Raw genomic sequence first — 15,950 nt, forward strand, 5'->3', positions numbered from 1 at the left:
ACAGGCTATCACATCACCATCCTCATACCCATAAAACTTGTAAAACAAATCTTTGACCCCTGTGGGTATATTCCTAGGGGGAAAAATTATATTCCAGAATTTAAGACTACCCATACCTACAAAAGTACCCAAAAGTACCAGTATTATCTTGGAAAGAATGGTAGACAGGAAGTATAAGAGATAAAGGGAGAAATGTCTTGCCTTCAGTGGATCAGGAAGCCATTCAGTCTATGAACAACAATCTGAAGCTCACAATCTGTGAGCTGAAACTCATTTCTAAGAAACTGCCCACTGAGAAGTAAATTGTCATAATATGCTTTCCGCATCCTGGGGGTAAAATTTATCCATACGCACTCTTTCTCTCTCAGACAGAGCATTTGAGACATTTCAATCTCCATAAGCCTTCTTTTTGTCCCTTGATTCCCACATATTTAAAAAAGTCTTAATTTCCATTTTCCCTTAGAAAATATACTTAGTACCCTGGACATGAATTTGGTGTAAATTATCTCTCATGGAACCACTGGTGCTTGTTATAAGTAGAGCTTCTCCCATTTTTAACATGCAACTTCTCCAAGCAACACTTATTACCCTTCTTTCTCTGCAGCCTTTTAATCCCTTTCTGCATCCCAGTAAGATCCCAAGGCTTTGCAGCTATATGCTACATGCAGCCTGTGAATCCTGTCTCCTTGGAAGGGTTCCCCCATTGACTCTACATACATGCCAGCTGGAGAGCTACTCTCAGAAAATTCCAGAAATGAAGCTGCTGTTGGTGCTTCCAAAGGCCATGCCCTCAGAAGCACCGTGAGGTTCAAGGCTTTCCCTCACCTTCTAAACTTTCTAGATAGTACATAGAAAACTGAGCAAATGAAAAAAAAGTCAATTATTGACTCCTACAAGAAAAAATGTAACCTCCATACACCAAATGCCTCAGTGAGCAACATGTATGTGGTTCTAATAATCTAACCTAATGCTGATCTAACTAAATGTGTTGAATAAATGTGATGGAAGGATGCGAAATGGAAGTGCATGGGAGCAGGATATAATATAAAAGGACTAAATCTTCATCTTCCAGAGTAGGAAGCCATCACACAATGTCCTAAGTTGAAAAAAATCAAGAAATAGCCAATAAGCATACTACTCACAAACATGGATGAAAATACTAGAAGCCATATCCAAACATGTTGATAAACTATTTTCCCTGGGGAGTAGCACGCGGGGATGAGAGATGGGTCATGTGATTACTCCTTGCATATTTGTGTGTATGTGTGTTTAATATAAGGCTGTGAGGCTATCAAAATTTCCAAACCATATACAGGTACCAAAATAAAAATTTTAAATTAATGTATAAAATTACACATACCAAGCAGAGAGAATCCATTTTTCTAATTTTTGTCTTTGTCAAGCCACGTAAATACACCAGAAATGGAGCACTGAGGGTGTAATGGCTAAGAACACACCTACAAATATTTAACAGAGCCTAGCTCTTATTTCTAAACACAATAAAAACAGACTAATGACTTGGGTTCCCCTCCCTCATTTTTTCTTCTCGTCTATATGTAACTTCTCATTCTTAAGCAGAGAAAAGTTATCTGCAATTTTCCATTTCCATGAAGCAAAGAAATAAGAACCATCTGGAAAACTCTGTCTCCCAGCCTAAAAACTTTGAGGAAGCTTTATTTGCTTGGGCTTCATAGTGCCTTGAATTTTAAAAAGAGGCAAGGAAAAGAGATCAAGATGGGTAAGTGAACACTCCATGGAAGAAGACGTTTCTGAATTTGAGCCAATGGAAGGATAAAAAGTCCTGTCTTGCAGATGGAGGCTGGGGCTGCACATTTGGAAGGAGTTCTTCCCACATGCTAATCCAATTGACAAGCCTTCTGAGCCTGACAAGGATTTTACACCAGCAAAGCTTCTTCTTCAGACTTCTGTGTTCCCATTTTAAAAAGGAAAAAAAAAAAAAGAGAGAGAGAGAGATCATTTTGCCTTTCTAGATGCAGGACATAGCATTATAACTTCTTTACAGACAGCTTCATTTTGTTGAAAATACCAGTGTAATTTGAACCAATATCTTTAGTCGCAGGTCAATTTCATGCCACATCAGTCCATGTGATTCCTATTTAATGCACAGAATTCTTGTGTTGTGTTGGGTCCCCGTTCCTATCATTTAAAATTTACTGATATTTATATGGTATTTCAATGTGCTCTGTAATTAAAATGTAGGTCTTGAGACTTGAAAACAAGAAGAAAATTAACGAAAGGATTGCAAAAGAAACATAAGGAAACGCTAACAGAATTCTGAGTTTTGAATCTGAGTAGAAGTATTCATGAATCTGAGAAGTATTCATCACGTATTTCAATGTAGTACAAGAAATTATTATAAGGGAATAACGATCATACATTTTTTCCTCTCACACTGAATAAATGCCAGAAACAACTGTGACTTGCTTCAATTATGGGTTGAATGCATAACTACTCGTTGATTTTATTTTATCCTGAAATAATCAAACAAGGAGCAAACTTCATATTAAGCTTGGCAACATTCTCTTCCTGCCTCCAATTATGTGGTCTGTTGAGACCAGCTTTGGCCTGGTTTCCAGTGATGACTTCTGTCTGGAACGTTGGTGTTTCTCTGTATTTCACTGCTTCACCGGCAGCTGATTCCCTTCACTCTCTCCCTGGTGGCGGTGGCCAGGCTTAGCCCTCTTTATGCTCAGTAGCCTGCGTGGTGTGCAGTCCCATGCCCAGGCAGCGTTCTGGGCCTGCGGTCAGTCTCCGCCCCTGCTTCCTAGCTTCCTGCTGGCCTCTTGTAACAGTCCCCATGTTCTGGCCAGTCTTACTGGGTGACATCTATTTTAAAGAAAGTTTCAAACACAAAAATACAGAGTACAGCAAAAATAAAGAGTCAAAGTACCCACATCAACACTTGGCCATATGTCTTTCCTCTCTTCCGTATACCTTCTTTCATTACAAGATTTTCTATTTTTAAAATGAATCCCAGACTCCAGGAGATTTGATCTTTATCTACTTTAGAATGAATCTCAAAATAATAGTAATGACAATAGTAATGATAACACAAATGATATTTTCTTACCAAAAGACATACCATTTTTATATTTTAAAAAAATACCAATAATTTCTTAATATTATCTAATAGCCAGTCTATTTTCAGTCTAATTGTCTCTAAATAATAAATTTAGAGTTTGTTGTTTTTATCAGATGCAAGCAGACTTACTCAATGTATTTGATTGTTACCTCTAAAGTCTTTTTAAGTCTACTAATTTAGAATAGCCTCAACAATGTTACTATTATTTTAATGCCATTGGCTTATTTAAGAAACAAGATCACTTCAGTTGGCAGATAGCTTCTTTATATCATTTAACGCGTCCTTCGTATTCCACATTTCCATTAGATTAGAAGTTAAATGTAAAGGCTCAATTCAGTTTCAGTTTTTCCTTTTACTTTTTTTGGGAGGTAAACAAGAAAAATTAAGTGGTGCTGTATAATTCATATAGCATGACATCAGGAAGCATATAATTTATTTTTCCTCTTAATAACATTAACGGTGGTCAGTAAATTCAGGAGGTAAACTTCCTTATCAGTAAAGTTCCTTATCATTCTTTCCCCTAACGATACCAGGATCATTGATAACCTTTGCCTGAATCATTTTTTTTAAATTAGGGATTGCAAAATTGTGTTTTTCCAACTCCAGTTCCTTCTGCATTTATTACCTGGAATTCTTCAATTGAGAACTAGCCTTCATTCACTTGGGCTATTCAACTACCCTGAAACAGATCTCAAACTAGAAAGGATAAAACTGGGTCATTTGTAGAGATGTGGATGGACCTAGAGTATGTCACACAGAGTGAAGTAAGCCAGAAAGAGAAAAACAAATATCGTATATTAACGCATATATGTGGAATCTAGAAAAATGGTACAGATGAACCCATTTGCAGGGAAGGAATAGAGATGGAGACGTAGAGAACAGACATATGGACACAGTGGGGAAAGGAGAGCGTGAGACGAACTGGGAGATTAGGATTGACATATATACACTACCATGTGTAAAATAGATAGCTAGTGGGAACATGCTATAAAGCACAGGAAGCTCAGCTCGGTGCTCTTTGATGACCTAGATGCGTGGCATGGGGGGCGGGGTGGGAGGGAGGTCCAAGAGGGAGGGGATATAGGTATACATATAGCTGATTCACTTCATTGTACAGCAGAAACTAACACAACATTGTAAAACAATTATACTCCACACACACAAAAATAATAACTAGAAATGATAAATACTTAATTCTTACCCTTTATGTATTGGTTTTCACTATTAAGAGTTTTTAGCAACCAATAGTGACTGAAGAGTTTCCTGTTGTGCCTTTTTTTCCCCATTGGTATCTTTGTCTTCATGGTTCATATCACACAAATTCATGGCATTTACATATTCAATATGTTTTAATCAGGTTCAGTTACTAGGGGTGGAGGCAGTGCTAAAATGGTCTTATTTTGGCCAGTAGAAGCCCCTTCAACCTGGCTTCTGTCTTTTTGATACAACATCATTAAGATTTGATAGTTTTCTTGCATTCTGGCTTAAGATATACCGATTTATTTTGTACATTTACTGTCCCAGAGCTGGAATTAGTCATTTTTCTAAAGAACCCTGACACTTGTAGTGGGAAATATTAATTAGAAACCACAATCTGGGCATTATGTATGTTCATTGTTCCTGAGTTTTCATTGTTTTTAGGTCTTTTTGTCAAGCAGAGTTAAGAAATACATGTTTATAAAGAAAAAATATGAACTTCACTGATATTTACCATTCAAATTTAATATTAACCTCCTTGATTTTATATTTGTATCTCTTATTCTAAATAATATCCAAATATTTCCTAATAATATTAACATAGTTCTATGCTTTATTACACAGTAAACATATAATACTTTCAAATTAATAAAAGTTTTTTTTTAACTAAAGTTAAGCTTCTAAATGAAGTTCAAGGGCTTCCCTGGTTAAGAATCCACCTGCCAATGCCGGGGACATGGGTTCGAGCCCCTGTCCGGGAAGATCGCACATGCCTGGGAGCAACTAAGCCCGTGTGCCACAGCTACTGAGCCCACTTGTCACAATTACTGAAGCCCATGCGCCTAGAACTGTGCTCTGCAACAAGAGAAGCCACCGCAATGAGAAGCCTGCGCACTGCAAGGAAGAGTAGCCTTGCTCACCACAACTAGAGAAAGCTCGAGTGCAGCAACGAAGACCCAATGCAGCCAAAAATAAATTAATTAGAAAAAAGAAAAGTAATCCATTTTGAAAAGTAAATTCAGTACTTAATATATACATAAGGTACTCTAAATTCAAAAGGTCATTAATTGTTAATGAGATTAACTATACACTCATGATCTAGAATAAACTAAAAAATAAATAAATAAATAATGAAGTTCAAGGTTTTTTTGCAATTTTTAGTCCTTAAGTTATATACAGTCACAGCATTGTGTTCTAAGATCAGGTGGAATAAATCTTTTCTCTGTAACATTTTTCCACCAACTTAGTATATAGTAACATCCATTTGTTTCTATTGTTTTCAAGTTTCAGCAATACCAAAGACTTACTTTTCTTCATTACTTAATTTTTGACTATGTAAAATATTTACATGATTCCAAACTCAAAACTCAATGAGAACAGCAGAAACTAACACACCATTGTAAAGCAATTATACTCCAATAAAGATGTTAAAAAAAACCCAAAAACTCAATGAGGTATATTCAAAGAATTCTTACATCAACGCTAAATTTCCCTCCAGTGTTTCTTTTTGTAAATGCATATATTTTCCCACTTCCCTTTTTTATACAAAAGCGAGCGCTCTATATACACTCTTCTGCACCTTGCTCTTTCACTTTACCATATTTTCTGGAGATGACTGTTCTTCAATGTACACAGTCTTCTAAAACCTTTAATCCTTTAAAAAACTGCATAGTATTCCGTTGTGTGATTGTACTCTAATTGTTCAACCAATTGCCTATTGATAACCATGCGAGTTTTTTCTTTAGTCTTTGCTATTACAAATAATGCCATAATGAGTAACCTTGTGCATATATCATTTTTCATTTTTGAAAATTTATGTTTATGATAGATTTCCAAAAGTGAGATTGCTAAATCAAAGGAGGAAATTTAGTGGGAATTTTACAAACTGCAGCAAACTCTCCTACATAAGAGTTACACCATTTTGCATTCTTGCTAGCAAAGTATGAGAAGACCTGTCTTCCCAGAGCACACCAACAGAATATGCTGTGAAACTGATGGCGAGAAACAGTATCTCAGTGTGGTTTTAATTTTCATTTCTCTTACCATGAGTAAGGTTGAACTAATCTCCCTCAATTTTTTCTATTTAAAATTTTTTCTGGTTATTCTTGCTTATTTACTCTTCCATATGAACTTTTGAATCAATTTATATGGTTCAAGAAAAACACTTTTTGGTATGGTTATTAGAACTATTATTAAATATATAAATTAGAAAGAGTTGACATCTTTATGATATTAAATGTTCTTAGTATCTTTCCATTTAAGTCAATTTTTATGTTTTTCAGGAATGTTTTAAAACTTACTTCATAAACAGATTACACATTTTATATTTCTTATTATGATTATAAATGATTTTTTATTCCATTATATCTTCTAACTAGTTACTGTTTGTAAGTATAAACCTATATAGAGAGATAGATAGATATAGAGTTATTAATTTTGTATTCTTCTACTTTATTAAGGAATCTTAGTTTTGTAGAAGGTTTTCTATTATTTGCATTTTTTTGATATACAATCACATTATCTGTAGATATAGACAGTTTTACCTTTCCTTTTTCAACTCTTAGGTCTTTAATAACTTTTAACAGTCTGGTTTTATTAGTAATGCTTCTGGTACTATGTTAAATATTATCAATGATTTAGGAAATTTTGTCTTGTTTCTGACTTTGGGAGAAGTATGTCTGGTGTTTCAGGCACTCCTGTTAAATAAACTGTTGCCATTGGAGTATACATGTTATATTGTTTTATTCTTATATTTTTTATTTTAATTGGGAGTAGGCATTGATTTTTGTGAAATGCATTTTCAGAGTCTATGGCAATGACCACATAATTTTTCTCCTTAGATGTATCAATATACAATTTAGATTAATGGAACCCATAATATTAAACCTTCCTTGCATTGCTGAAATAAATTTATTGAATACAAAGGTAACGTATATTGAATTCTGTGTGCTTTATGGTTTTATAATTGATAATATTGCATCAGTATTTATAAGCATAATTGGTCATTCTTTTGTGAAGTTTTTGTCTGATATTGGTACTAATGTTATATTTACATCATAAAAGAATTTGGAAAGGTTTTCTTTAATGTACTGGAATAGCCTAATCAGCATTGAGCCTACCTGGCTCTTTAAAGGTATAGTGGAATTTCCCTGTGAAATCATCTAAACAAGTGCTCTTGTGCAGGGAAGCTATTAGACAAGTTTCTCTATTACTTCTAAGGAGATTGGTCTTCTTGAATCTGCTGTCTTATCTCAACTGCAGTCATTTTTAATAAATTGTATTTTCCTAAAGACTTATTTACTTCATTTAGGTTCACAATTTTTTTCCAAAAGATGTATAAAGTAGTCATATGATATTTTAAAATTCTTTAGTCTTGCTATGCACTCCCCAACTTTTTATCATGTATTTGTGCATCAGAGCTTGCCTTTTTAACTAAACTAGAAAAGTGTTTTCCATTTTGTTGATAATTTCAAATATATGTTTGATATTTTCTTTATTATTTAGTTTTTGTTTTCTAATTTATTAGTTTTTGCATTTATCTTTATTGATTACTTCCTTCTGCTTATTGTAAAGTTAATTGTGATATTCTTTTTCTAACTTTTTGAGTGGAAGGTTTAATTCATATATTTTCAATGGGCTATGACTGTCTCCTACTCCAAGTTTTGTGGGAAATGTGCTCAAGCAAAAAGCTGTAAATTTCCAAATCTTAACCTGTTGCATTTTCCATCTTTCAAGGGTACATTCCCTTTAGCCTGCATTTGGTCACTTTCCAATGCCCTCAAATAGTTGCTTTTATGTATTGTCCACACTTTACAATTTATATCTTAGAGGAACTAACTTGACTAAGCTATTCTGCCGTTACCAGAAGCTAGGGTATCTGTCTGGTTTATAAAACAAGAATTTAAAAGATTTTTTAAAAGCTACCTTGCTTTCTTTATCTTAGGGCTCCAAATCTCACAGCTTCTGCCATAAAGAGGCAAAAAAAAAGGGAAGCATTCTCCATGTTGTATGCTTTTAACAGAATTTTGAGAGCATATGTGAAGTGACAATGGGTTGAGATCAGAGAAATAAGATTTCCCTCTAAGCCTTAAAAATAAAGCTATAATATATTTGAGATTAAATTTTTAAAATTACCTTTCAGAGAATGAATGGTCCTGCCATAAAAGAGAGTGACTAATGATATTAACTTATTTAAAGAAAAATCACATAGATGTAAAACTCCTAAATAAAATATTAAGTCCCTATTATTGAACAGGTTATTATTTAACTTTTTTAAGTTTAATATCTTATTGTAACCATTTTCAAAGTAACAGGGGAAAAAAAGGTATTACTAGAATCAATCTCCATATACCTCAATGTTTCTTTTCTTTTTTAATGCGTAGTAATATGGGGTATGACTCAATAATACAAAGAGGTTAAACAACAGAAAATCTGTCAAAGTAATTCACCATGTTACAAGAATGAAAGAGAAAAATATCAAATAGAGGAAGAAAAGCCTGTTACAATGTTAAAAATCTATTAATAACAACAATTATTAGAAAATTATGAATAGAACTTCCTTAGCCTTATGGCTGTCTTCCAAACATCCGTAATATAAAAATTTTAGACAAACTTTATATAAGTTTAGGAACCTGGTAAGAATTTTTGCCATTACAGTGACTCCTCAACAAAGTATTGTAGGTCTTGTAAATGAAATAAAACATAAATAAAGCTATAATGACAAGTAGATATTATTTATTAATGAAATCCCAAGAGAATTACTATATAAACTACTGAACATAAGAAATTATTTTTTTTACTTAATAAAAGAGCCACATACAAGATTTAATTCTGTTCCTCTACTCTATTCCAGCAATAATCAACAATTAAAAAATAATATTCCACAACATTTATGAAGTTCCTAGGAATTAACCTAGCAAAGAGAGCATAAGACCTTTATGGAGAAAAATTTAATATTTTATTAGAGGATATGAAAGATTGTGTGTGTGTGTGTGTGTGCATGTGTGTGTATGTGTTAACAGCAGTTCTCTTCTAAAATAACTTATGAATTATTCATTCCATGAAATTACATTAAAATCTCAGGAAGTTTTGAAAAGAAGGAATTTAACAAATTAATTCAAAAATTGATACTAATGAATAAAAATCCCTGCATAACTAATATATTTTGGAAAAAGACAAGCAAATATGTTTGCATGCAAGCAATATTACAAAGCCAAATAATTAAAGTAGTGTGCCACTAGAACAAGAACAGATAACAAGTACAAAATTCATAAATGTCTTTTGTAGACTTTTAACTTAATATATGATATATGGGAGAGAATGAAGTGATTTTGTAAATGCTGTTAGTATAATTGGTCTTTATATGGAGAAAAATAAATTTGGATATCTACCTCACACCATGCACTAAAATAAAATTTAGGTAAAAATCTAAATGTAAAATAGTAAAGAGGAAGAAACAAGAGAATATCTTTGTGACTTTACAAGTGTAAAATGTCTTAACTAACATCCTAAAAGTACGAGACATAAGAGGAAAATTAAATATATACATTAGATTACGTCAAAAATTGAAACTTCTCTTAAATAAAGGACATCTTAAAGTAAATGGATAGAAGACAGACTGGGGAAAGTATTTGTAATTTTTATAACTGACAAGAGTTAATATTGAGAATATACAAGGAACTCTGGAAATAAGCAAGGAAAATATTGGAAACACAATAGAAAATGTAAGGTCCTTATACCTTTTAATTCAGCGATTTTACTCTTGGACATATACACCAAAAACTCAATCAAAATGTTGAGTGTTGGGGCTTCCCTGGTGGCGCAGTGGTTGAGAATCTGCCTGCCAATTCAGGGGACACGGGTTCGAGCCATGGTCTGGGAAGATCCCACATGCCGTGGAGCAACTAGGCCCGTGAGCCACAATTACTGAGCCTGTGCGTCTGGAGCCTGTGCTCCACAACAAGAGAGGCCACGACAGTGAGAGGCCCGCGCACCGCGATGAAGAGTGGCCCCCGCTTGCCGCAACTAGAGAAAGCTCTCGAACAGAAACGAAGACCCAACACAGCCATAAATAAATAAATAAATAAATAAATAAATAAATAAATAAATAAAAATTAAAAAAAAAACATCTGTTTCTTTAAAAAAAAAAAAAGCTTTGAACTAAATGTTTAAAAAAAAAAATGTTGAGTGCATCAAGATATGCACTGAGTAGTGCTCGTGGTAAGAGAGGTGGACATGGTCTAACACGGTCTCACCAGTGGAATGGCTAAGTAACGATATATATTAATACATAGAGTGGAATTATTATTGCAACAGACAGAAGCCATGAACTAGACTTCGTAACATTGATGGTCATCAAAACACAAATGTTGTGTGAAAATGGTAAGAAAGCAAATGCAATTATAACGTTTATTTTACAGCATTAAATTTATATGCATTAAACTGAAAGAAAATCACACCTTATATTTTTCAAAGAGTAAAGCACGTTATGGAAGGCAGATTGGAAAGACATATGACAAATACAAAGTGGGTACCTACTGAGGGGTTAAGAAAATGGAATTGGGCATGGGGGCTGGTAAAGGAAAATAATAAATATCACAAAATAAACATGGCCATAATTAGCCATGAACTGAAGAGTAGGATCAATTTTCTTCTGTTCTCCCAAAGGAAGAGAAAAGTAGTATTCAGTGGGTGCCTAGGAAGAGAGATTGCGATGATCAGGAATAAGAGCATAAAATAAGAAACACTGACTTTATCATTCACCGTCTCAAGATTCGAGTATCCTGATGGGCTCAAAAGTCCCACGCACCTTGCACAGCGGGGCTGGTATTCAGCATGTACGCACCATTTTGGTGGATTATAGCCAGAGTCGCAACTGAGGACAGTATCCATTCATGTGGGTTGAGGTGTGCGTTTACCTATCGTAAAGGCAACTCTGGTATGGAGATCGAGGCAGCAAATTATCAGAATTTGATGATATTAAGTAGTTAGATCATATAATTAATTCCTTCATTCTGAAACCATGCCTCTGGATAACATCATCATCAATTTGCCTATAGGAAAATATATATTGATTAGAAGAAGGAAACAATTGTTATACCAAACAGCTTTATTTTTAGTGTAAATTAATAACGTTGATATTATGGTTAACTTTTATAATACAGTGTCTTGAACATACAAAGTTGAAGGTGAGATCTTGGATCCTGATAAACTGATCAAGTGAGATTGCTTTTTATGTTTACTTAATTTAAAACATTAAAAGTTTGTTTGGATTTTTTAAAATGTTTCCTGACCCCATTTCAGTATTTATGAGAAGTCTGAATTTAAATGATTAAACATGGAATTTCCCAGTAAGTATCTATTGTTGAGGAAATCTTCCAATAAAAATGGAATTTTATTACCTGGAACTTTGTCTGATTCTAAATTGTTATAATAATCAAGTTTCCCTATCTATGAACTTGCAAAACAAACCATGACTCCTGCCTCTATCTTCCAGAATATCTCATAAAAACAAGGAATGATATTTGATCAACTGCCTTTTTTCTTTTAATGTCTTCTCAAAGTTGACATTTTAATTACACATTCCAGCATTTATATTTTAGTCCTGCCAGAAATAATTTATGGTTCCTTTACCATTTGAAATACTCATAACGAAAAGGGTCTCTGGGCTGAAGTCATGTTTCTCTTTTCCTAGAAAGAACCTCCTTGACAGTACGTGACCTGCCCTTCCAAAGAGAGGAAGACCCAAAGGGAGATCTAACCCCTTGCTACCTAAAGAGTGGTGTTCCTGTTCCCATCTACAGCATCTGCGTCCCCTGAGAGCTGAATCTTGGGGGTCTCAGAAATGCGGAGTCTCGGTCCCCACCCCAGGTCCATGTATTAAAACCTCCATATAAACAAGAGCTCTGAGTGAATCACATGCACCTTAAAGTTTGAAAAGCCCTGGTCTCCCCAAATCCGACCCATCATCAAAATCACTGTGAAGAGCTTTTGAAAATATGAGCCTTGGATCTTGCCCATGGAAATTCTGATTCACTTAGTCTGGGATGGATTTAAATCTCAGCTTTTAAAACTTCCAATGCTTGGGCAAATTCAGGAACCAATGCATAAAATGTTTTCATCACTAATGCACAGAGATTAATTCCATCAAGCGTGAACAGCTATTTATCTGCATTTAGGAAATGACTCTCCTCTAACATGAGAGATGTAGATGCACCGCTGAAGAAATTAACAAGGTACCCTTTAGAGGTAAACATTCTGTTTTATAGAAGAGAAAATTGTAGCTAGAGATATAAAGTGATTTGTTCAAAATTACATTGTTAGTAATTCCAGGATCAGGGACTGAACATAAGCATCCTGCCTCAAAATACAGTAATTTTCCCACTATGCCAGAGCGGTCGTTTCCTTCTTTGTCTTTTGCAGTCATGAAAATTCACTCCCTCATTGCTCCCTGGTGGGGAAGAAATGTGAGGAGGTGAGCAGAAGACCACACTTCCATAAAGTCTTGTGTTCCCTTCTCTCTGGAAGAGGGTAAATTGGGCCAACTGAAATCCCAGTTACATCTTTTTCTCCTATCAAAGCAATAAGGTATAAAATACACTAAGCACCAAACTCTAGATTTGAACATTATTTTCAAAATTCATGGGTGAATAAAATCCTGTAACCTCACTACCCTACCACAACTTCTATTTTGGTAGTGTCACTTCTAGGTTTTGTATTACATGTATTACATATGTTTATATAGTGACAATTACTAAAGCTTTAGCTCCAAGAATTGCTCAGAATCTCCCCTCCAAAAACTTGTTTGTGGTGACAGGAGAGTCACTGGAGTCACACTGATACAGAAGGACAGCATCAGAGGGAAAGAGAGTCTTGAGGCTCACAAAGAAAACTTCCTGTTTGTAGTCAAAACTTGGATTTGGAGCATATTTTTAATTACAGTGATATCAACATGATTTCTGCAGAGACATTCTCCTTTTCTAGTCCTGCATAACCTTCTGTTTTGGTTTGGTTCTACAGGTAACTAGAGAGAGTGAAAGTAGCAGTGACTTTGATTAGCCTCTCACATCCAGACTTTTGGAACTACATCATTTCAACAAAAAAGAAAGTGACTTACTTGAGTATTTCCTCTCCCCTCAAGCAATTGTCCTACATATTTTTCAGGGAAACATGGGTTAGGGTTAGGAGAGTGGTTTTTAAACTGTTGGCATGGAAAAACAGATTGGGCTTGAGTCTCCTCCCCCGGATATCTCACTTCTAGGAGAACAACTCAGATCTATAGGCGTTATTTATGTTACACATCCATGTCCAAAAAAAAAAAGAAACAAACAAACAAACAAAAACAAAAAAACACAAGATTTTAAACATTGTGAAGATTGGTCTCAGAGTTTTGATGTGGTGTGTTAATAAAGAGTGGGGATGGGAAATGCAGGGATAATGGATACCAAGGAGGAATGGTAAATGCCCAACATTTGTACATGTTGCTGTTCACGGTGGGCAAAATTAGAGATGTCTGTATCACTACTTTCCCCAGGGTTAAAATCTGCTGATGTATTTTCCCATAGGTGTTTTGCACTTCAAGCTGTTTACTTTCGATTGTAGAATAAAATAATTTGTCCCCTCTTAAAATTTTTTAGTCATCAATAAGCATGAGAACATGTATGGTGGAACCCTTTCTTGTACTCCTAAAATCACATTTTCTTCACACAAATAAGACAGACCAAGCCTGGCAGAAAAGATAAAATCTGTTTGTCGTAAGATCCACATATCTGAAACTCTCAGATGTTGAATTCTGGGAATTCAACAAAATTTTAGCAAATCTAATCAAACATAGTATAAAAGGAATAATCCATCATGACCAAGTAGCATTTATTCCACATATGTAAGCTGGTTTAATCTTCAAAATTTAAGCAATCTAATTCACCATAACAACCAGCTAAAGAGGAAAAATCATATGATCATATCAATTAACACCAAAAAAAATTCAACTTCCATTCATTATAAAAACTCTCTGTATGCTAGGAATTGAGGGCGACTTTTCCAACCTCATAAAGAACATCAATAAGTAATCTACAGCTAACATCATATTTAATGATGAAAGGTAGAATGCTTTCCCTCTAAGATCAGAAACAAAGCAAGGATCTCTCACTTCCATTTAACATAGAACTGGAAGTTTTAGTCACGGCAATAGTGTTACTGAGTCCAAGCTCATAGTGCTCTCAGCATGACAGGCCAATAAATTGAGAGCTGAGTTTTGGGGGCAAGGAATAGTGACTTCATTTGGAAAGCCAGCAAACCAAGAAGGTGGTGGTCTAGTGTCCCAAAGAACCATCTTACCTGAGTTAGAATTCAGGCTTCTTTATACTAAAAGGTGATGGGGGTGTGGCTGGTGTTACAGACTTCTTGGTGCAGGAATCCTTTGTTTTTGCAGCTGTCCAAGTAGGTCTGGTCACAATGTTCCTATAAACCTGCAACAAGACAATTTTTATTTTCTGTTTTGCAACTTTTTATCTCTATATGAATAGAAAAGTATTATACCTTTAAAGGTCAGAGCCTTGAAAATGGGCTATCATGTACATATCAGTCTACAGGCAACATTCTTTTAAAAAGGTGCAGAGCCAGCATGACTAAGCACAGGCAACAGAGTTAAAGAAACAGATTCAATATGGAGTCAGGTTTGTTCTTCTCTGTCACAATTATAAGGCATGAAAAAAAAACCAAAAGGCACACAAATTGGCAAAAAAAGAAATCAAACAACCTCTGTTTGCAAATGGCATCATGTAGAGATAGAAAATTCCAAGGAATCTACAAAACAAAACCACCTAGAACCTTTTAGTAGGGTCACAGGATTAATGATCAGCACACAAAAATATTGACAATGATTTTGACAATGAAAAAGTAGAAACTGAAATAAAATATGCATATCACTTACAATTGCCCAAAAGAAAATGAAATAGATATAAATGTAGCAAAACATGTATGGCAGCTGTATGTGAAAATGAGAAAATGCTGAGGAAAAAAATCAAAGAAAATTTAAATACTTGGAGAGAGCATGCCATGTTCATGGATTTGAAAACTCCACATAATAAATATCAATTCTCCCTAAGTTTATGTATATGCTTATCAAAATTCCTATCAAAATCTCAGAAAGTTTTATGTAGACATTGACAAACTTACTCTAAAATTTATACAGAAGGGGAAAGACTCTAGACTTTTATTTTTCAAAATAATTTTGAAAATTAAAAATGAAGTGGGAGGAATCCCTCTTCCCAATGTTCAGGCTTAGTATATAGTTGAAATAAGCAAGAAAGTATATTATTGACAGAGGGAAAGACACAAAGATCAATGAAATAGATAGAGAACCCTGAAATTGACCCACATTAACATGTCCAGTTGATTTTTGACAAATAAGCAAAAGCAATTCAATTCATTGGAGAAAGTATTACTTTTTCAATAAATGGTGCTGGAACAGCTGAGTATTCATTGGCAAAAAATGAACCTTAACCTACATCTCACACCTTATACAAAATTAACTTACACAAAATTTAACTTATACAGAAATGGGTCATGGACTTAAATGTAAAATTATAAAATGCCTAGAAAAGAACATAGGATAAAATATTTGGGACTTAGGACTACCCAAAGTGTCCTC

At 34.4% G+C, this 15,950-nt stretch overlaps 1 protein-coding gene across 1 annotated transcript in view; it reads right to left on the bottom strand.

Moving 5' to 3' along the window:
- Window positions 1-12,007: 12,007 nt before the first annotated feature.
- PDE6H (phosphodiesterase 6H) overlaps window positions 12,008-15,950 on the bottom strand; it is a 44,993-nt gene continuing 41,050 nt past the window's right edge. Inside the window, exon 6 of the mRNA XM_082421980.1 lies at window positions 12,008-14,766. The gene's annotated coding sequence lies outside the window, so the exon portion shown is untranslated. The remainder of the gene's footprint in view (window positions 14,767-15,950) is intronic.

The sequence above is a fragment of the Balaenoptera physalus genome (genome assembly GCF_965194825.1).
Source record: "Balaenoptera physalus genome assembly, chromosome: 13".
In the NCBI taxonomy this organism is placed as follows: Eukaryota; Metazoa; Chordata; class Mammalia; order Artiodactyla; family Balaenopteridae; genus Balaenoptera; species Balaenoptera physalus.